The following is a 7,517-nucleotide window of genomic DNA, read 5'->3' on the forward strand; positions in this document are numbered from 1 at the left end:
GAGAGAAACAGTGGATGTGAGACAGTTTCGTGACCAGATGTCTTGTGTTTGCAGGTGTCCAGTGTGAGGAGTAGCTGGTGGAGTCTGGGGGAGACCTCGTGAAGCCTGGGGGTCCCTAAGGCCATCCTATGCAGCCCCTGGATTCACCCTCAGTAGTTCCTGGATGAACGGGGCCTGCCAGGCTCCAGGGAAGGGGCTGCAGTGGGTCTCATGTATTGGCTATGATGGAAGTAGCACAAGCTGGGAGCCTGGGGACATGAATGTGTAACTGTCTCCAGAGCAGGATGACAGGAATATTCCAGATCATGCATNAGTGAGGGAGTTAACCATCACACATCAACCCTTGGTAAACCTGGGCACCCATATGCATCTCTGTAAATCACACTCATTTTGAATATAAAGAAAAGAACATGGTCATAATTTCATCTTCCATGATACACATATCCTGCATGTAACCAAAACACAAAATCCCTTTACCAAAGTGAAAAAAAATATTGAAAATCATATATTACTAGTAGAGGACTTCAACACCCCACTCACAGTAATGGACAGATCATCTAAGCAGAAGATCAACAAAGAAAGAGGAGCTTTGAATGACACATCGGACCAGATGGACCTCACAGATATATACACAGCATTCCATCCTAACACAACAGAATACTCATTGTTCGTGAGTGCTCATGGATGTTATTCCCGAAGAGATCACATACTGGGTCACAAATCAGGTCTCAACAGATACCAAGAGATTTNGGAATAACAACATTGATAATCATATACTACTAGTTGGGAACTTCAACACACCACTCCCAGAAATATACAAAGCATCTAAGCAGAAGATCAATAAAGAAAGAGGAGCTTTGAATGACACATTGGACCAGATGGACCTCACAGATATATACACAGCATTCCATCCTAACACAACAGAATACTCATTGTTCGTGAGTGCTCACGGATANTTCATGGACGTTATTCCCGAAGAGATCACATACTGGGTCACAAATCAGGTCTCAACAGATACCAAGAGATTCGGATCATTCCCTGCATATTTTCAGACCATGAGGCTTTGAAACTGGAAATCACTGTGAAATCATTCACAAGAGGAAATTTGGAAGTGAAGAGCACCCTACTAAATAACGAATGGGTGAACAAGGAAATTAAAGAAGAATTTAAATTAGGGACTCTGGGAAACAAACTGAGGACTTTGGGGGGAGGAATGGGATAGGCTGGTGATGGGTATTGAGGAGGGTACGTATTTCATGGTGCACTGGGTGTTATACGCAAGTAATGAACCATGGAAGTTTACATCAAAAACTAGGGATGTACTGTATGGTGACTAACATAATATAANGGACCAGATGGACCTCACAGATATATACACAGCATTCCATCCTAACACAACAGAATACTCATTGTTCGTGAGTGTTCATGGACGTTATTCCCGAAGAGATCACATACTGGGTCACAAATCAGGTCTCAACAGATACCAAGAGATTCGGATCATTCCCTGCATATTTTCAGACCATGAGGCTTTGAAACTGGAAATCACTGTGAAATCATTCACAAGAGGAAATTTGGAAGTGAAGAGCACCCTACTAAATAACGAATGGGTGAACAAGGAAATTAAAGAATTTAAAATATGGACTCTGGGAAACAAACTGAGGACTTGGGGGGGGTGAATGGGATAGGCTGGTGATGGGTATTGAGGAGGGTACATATTTCATGGTGCACTGGGTGTTATACACAAGTAATGAACCATGGAAGTTTACATCAAAAACTAGGGATGTACTGTATAGTGACTAACATAATATAATTAAAAAAACATTATTATAAAAAAAAAGATTATGTACCATTGCTACTCAGGAATAAGGAAAGATTGAGGCACTTTAATGAATGGCAGAGGCTAACATGGGTGGGATGAAATTTCTTTGGGGATTTTTTAGTTCTGTGAAAGTCATGTTTATGAAATTCCTGTCATATTGTCCCTTTGATCTTTCAAAATGTGAAATAGAAAATAAATGTCTTAAGCACAGGTAACTTTGAATAAACAAATGTCTGAGAATGGCAATCAGACCACTAATAATGGTACATCCTTTCAGATAGGAGATTGAAAAGAGGTACACATGCTACAGTGATAAAATGACTAAAAAAAATAAATGTTTAGCTTAAATCATTCAATGTTGGACAATATTAAAAAATGGAAAGGAAATGACTGAAATCAAGTGCAAAATTAAAATGTAATCATATAAATTTCATCAAAAAATAATCATTGCTTATTAAAAATCAAAATCATGGAAGCAAAGGAAAAGGAAACACACCTGTTCAAAACATTTAGGATACAACAAAGGTGACCCTAGGAAAGAAGTACACTGCAATACAAACCTCTCTCAAAAATTGAGAAANGAGAAATACCTCAAATCGTCAAGCAAACTTTACACCTAAAGGAGCTGGAGAAAGAATGGTAATTAACACCTACCAAGGAGAAGAAGAGAAATAATAAAGATTAGAAGAGAAACCAATGAAATAGAAACCAGAAGAGCAGTAAAACAGATCAATGAAGCAAATAATTCTCTGAGCTCCATACCTACATCTGCAGGGTGAGGAGCAAATTTATTATAATATCAGAAACTGGAAAAAATTCTTACTGCAAGCAACCACTTAAAAACAAAATTCTGCTATGTTCCCTCTTAGGAAAGCTGCCAAACATTAAAATACATGATTCTCGCTACAGACAGCAACATGGCTGAATTCTCAAGTATTTATGCAGAGAAAAACAAGTCCTACAAATGAAATGACATACACTATAAATGCACTTTTATAAATTCCTCAAAATTAAAATTAGTTTAAGTAACATGAGATATAGCCAAGGTACGTGGGGGCAGTGTGAGAAAGGGAAGGAGGAGGAGGAATTCCAGGGAAAATACAGGAAATATTAGTGAGAATTCGTTTGCTGACTCTGGATAATGCTGATTGTGACTCCAATGTTTATCTTATGATACATTCTGCTTGTATGCAGTGCATCCTGTGTCTAGTAACTCATCAAAACTAATACACAGAGATGACTCGGGAGGAACATATAGATAATGACATGTTAGAAAACCCACCTGTACGACACTGATTCTCTCCTTAAGTAACTCTAGAGCAGGTAACATCATCCTGTCCCCATTACTCAAGGGGTTCAATTTTACCAACAAGGCTGCCCTCTCTGTCCTCGGTGTTCAGGGGCAGGAAGTCGTCCTTGAATACTGGGGCTCATTCTAATCCTAAATGTGTTCTTAGACACCTCACAAACACTCTAAAAATCTCTGTGTAGGTTTACAATTTATTATAGAATTATATAATACCTATCCTGCAAGATTTGCGTGAATATGTAAAAACGAAGTCCCACATGGAGGCTACATACATACAGGGGAAAGTTAAATAATGAAATATCATATTTTTTTTTAATGGTCAATACGACCAAAACAAAGGCAGTCCCATCTGCTACACTTTCTGGCCTCTATGTCAGGATAGATCCCAAGCTGAATACAGAGTCAGAGGACATGCAAATAGGGGCCTCCCTCTGCTGATTAAAACAGCCAAACCCTGACCCAGCCGCTGGGAGAGGAGCCCCAGCCCCAGGGTTTGCAGGTGTTCCAATCAGTACCAGGACAGAACACAGAGAGCTCACCATGGAGTTTGTGCTCGGCTGGGTTTTCCTTGTTGCTCTTTTAAAAGGTAACTCATAGTGAACAAGAGACATGGAGTATGAGAGTGGATCTGCGGGAGACAAACCGTGGGTGTGTGACAGTTCCTGACCATGATGTCTTGTGTCTGCAGGTGTCCAACGTGAACTGCAGTTTGTGGAGCCTGGGGGAGACCTGGTGAAGCCTGGGGGTCCCTGAGACTCTCCTCTGCAGCCTCTGGATTCACCTTCAGTAGGTACTACATGAGCTGGGTCCGTGAGGCTCCAGGGAAGGGGCTGCAGTGGGTAGCAGATATTAGCAGTGGTGGTAGCACATACTACACAGACTCCGTGAGGGGCTGATTCACCATCTCCAGAGACAACGGCAAGAACACGCTGTACCTGCAGATGAACAGCCTGAGAGCCGAGGACATGGCCATGTATTACTGTGCAAGTGACACATTGAGGGGACATCAGTGTGAGCCCATACACAAACCTCACTGTAGAAGGGGATCTGGACCAGCAGGGGGTGCACACTAGTCACCAATTCTGTCCTTAAGCCTCAGGAGCAGCTGCAGGTGGAGGTTCTGGGCAGGTTTCCTGTCAGGGTCTGGGGCTTCCTCTCCATAGAGCAGTTTCCCACAGGGCCCTCTCCTCAGACATGATTCTGTGCTCACCTCCTCACTCTATGGCTAATAATTTAATGTGAAAAGGGCTATGGTAAAAACCACAAAATACAGACTCACTCACATTGTTTAGTCCTGTCCCTAAATACCAATGAATTACAAATACCCTGGTGCTCATCAACTGAACCTTCACAAGAATCCCCCTGCACTCAGTGTGCATCACAGGACCTCCCAACTCAACGTGCAACCTTGCTAGGAGCAGCATTTAGTGTGTGCAGGACATGAGGCTGCAGAGGCTTCGACAATCCAAAACAAGTGCAGAAAGAGTTTTGGTGGGGGTCAGTGTCTTAAACCAAGTCACAGCATCAGTGTTAGTGACAACATGGGAAAGCAGTGGACACCTTCAGGGTATTGTGTGGCTGATGATTCTGAAGATCTCCCTATCTATCTGTCTCTCTCTCTATCACACACACAAACACACACACATGCATGCTCAAAGTCACTACACAGGGGGATAAAACTTTTATAACCTTCACTTAATTTCTCTAGAAAATATGGTCCTAAGACAGAAATATACAGCACAGAGGAAGACCTCAAGAAGAAGAAAAATCTGATATAAACCAGCTAACCAGAGAAAGTACAAGTGAACCCTAAATACAGCACAAGGAAAGAAGTAGTAAAGATTAGAGCAGAAATTTAAAAAATAAATATTATAAAAACAAAAAAAATACCAGAAAAGATAAAAAACCAAGGGACAACATTGTTGAAATGTCTATCCGAAACAGAGGAACTTACATTTTTGATACCATTCCTATTAATATACCATTGACATTTTTCAAAGAGCTCAAACAAACATTCCTGAAATTTACATGGAACCAGAAAAGACCCTAAATTGACAGGGGAATGATGGAAAAGAAAACCAAAGCTGGCAGCGTCACATTGCCTGACTTCAAGCTATATTACAAAGCTGTGATCACCAAGACACCATGGTACTGGCACAAAAACACATACACACCTCAATGAAACAGAAAGAGAGAGTCCAGAAATGGACCCTCAATTCTATGGTCAACTAATCTTGGACAAATCAAGAAAAAAATATCCAATGGAAAAAAGACAGTACCTTCAATAACTGTTGCTGGGAAAACTGGACAGCTACATATAGAAGAATGAAACTGGAACATTCCCTTACACCATTCACAAAGATAAAGTCATGGTGGATGAAACACCTCAATGTGAGACAGGAAACCATCAAAATCTTAGAGGAGAATTTAGTCAGTATCCTATTTGACATCGGCCACAGTAACTTCTTTCAAGATACAACTCCAAAGGTAAGGGAAACAAAACCAAAAATGAATTTCTGGGACTACATCAAGATAAAAGCAACACTAACAGTCAAAAAAACTAAGAGGCAACCCACAGAATAGGAGAAGATATTTGAAAAAGGCATTTCAGATAAAGGGCTAGGATCCAAGATCTATAAAAAACTTATCAAACTCAACACCCAAAAAATAAACAATCCAGTCAATAAATGGGCAGATGAGAAGAACAGACACTTCTCCAAGGAAGACATACAAATAGCTAACAGACACATGAAAACTTGCACCAGTTAGAATGGCAAAAATGGACAAGGCAAGAAACAACATGTGTTGGAGAGAATGTGGAGAAAGGGGAACCCCCTTAAGCTGTGTTTGGAATGCAAGTGGGTACAGCCACTTCAGAAAACAGTGTGGAGGTTGTCAAAAAGTAAAAATAGAGCTACCCTATGATCCAGCATTTGCACTACTAGGTACTTACCACAAAGGTACAGATGTAGTGAAACCAAGGGGCATATGCACCCCAATGTTCCCAGCAACAAAGTCCACAATAGCTCAACTATGGAAGGAGCCATGATGCCCTTCAAGGAATGAATGGATAAAGAACATGTGGTCCATATACACAATGGAATATTACTCAGTCATCACGACGGATGAATACCCACCATTTGCATCGACATGAATGAAACATGAAGGGATTATACCATGTGAAATAAGTCAAGCAGAGAAAAAACAACTATCACATGATTTCACTTCCATGTGGAACATAAGGAATAGCATGGAGGACGTTAGGAGAACGAAGAGTAAAATGAAGGGGTGAAATCAGAAGGGGAGATGAACCATGAGTGACTACGGTCTCTGGGAAAAAACTGAGGGTTTTAGAGAGGAGGGCAGTGGGGGTATGGGCTACCCACTGTAGGGTACTAAGGAGGGCACGTATTACATGGAGCACTGGGTGTTATATGCAAACAATGAATCATGGAACACTACAATAAAAACTAATGATCTATGGTGACTAACGGAAAATAATAAAATGAAAAAATGAAATACATAAAATAAAATAAAACCAATTGCTGGTTCAAAAATAAAATAAAATAAAATAAAATAAAATAAAATAAAACTGAGAAAGCTAGGCCTAGATTTTAAAAAAAAGAGAGAAAAGACCGAAATATATATATCAGAAATCAATCTGGTACAGTGTGTCATTCAAAGTCCTTATTTTGGGAGAAATGGGCAAGATGACAACAGAGTAGGAGACCTTGTTTCAGCTTGTTCCTCGAATTTAAATGGTATCTGTCAAATCCTTTTGAACACACACGAATTCAAACTAAGATGTATGATTTATCTGGATCTCTACAAGCAGAAAAATGACTACTTTTTGCAAGGTAGGAGGTGAGGAATTTTGAATCCTCAAGAGAAATATCTGAAGATAAACAAAGAGAAGAGGGAGCCACCATAAGCCGGCCACCAGAAAGTGACACAACGCCAGCGCAAAAAATTGAGACCTTAGAAATCTGCTCCAGTGAGAGACATCCCTTGCTGAAAAGGGAAGACGGGATGAACAGGGCAGAATTCTAGATGGATCATCGTGGTCTTTATTCCAGGAAACTCAGAAAGAATGGGGAATCCTGAACCTACACAGAGCTTAAGCAGTGGAGCAGGGAGACTGGTTATGGTCAGCAGTCCCAGAAGGTACTCTCAGCTCTGGTCACTATAAACAGTGAGCCAAGCCAGTTGGGAGACGACTGTCTGCCTGACCACCCTGAAAAGGACTAGAAGGTGTTGGCTCTTTAACATTCCAGGGGAGATATAAAAGGGCTTGAGCCAATGACAGGAAAACAACTCTCAGTGCAGTGTGGCCTATGAAAGAACACTGGGGAAGCACTCAGCTGTGACCGGGAGCCATGGAAAAGGGTG

At 40.9% G+C, this 7,517-nt stretch overlaps 1 pseudogene; it reads left to right on the forward strand.

Moving 5' to 3' along the window:
- The first annotated feature begins 3,599 nt into the window (after positions 1-3,599).
- LOC117798905 lies at positions 3,600-4,201 on the forward strand (annotated as a pseudogene).
- The last annotated feature ends 3,316 nt before the right edge of the window (positions 4,202-7,517 follow it).

Source organism: Ailuropoda melanoleuca, unplaced genomic scaffold (assembly GCF_002007445.2).
Source record: "Ailuropoda melanoleuca isolate Jingjing unplaced genomic scaffold, ASM200744v2 unplaced-scaffold3735, whole genome shotgun sequence".
In the NCBI taxonomy this organism is placed as follows: domain Eukaryota; kingdom Metazoa; phylum Chordata; class Mammalia; order Carnivora; family Ursidae; genus Ailuropoda; species Ailuropoda melanoleuca.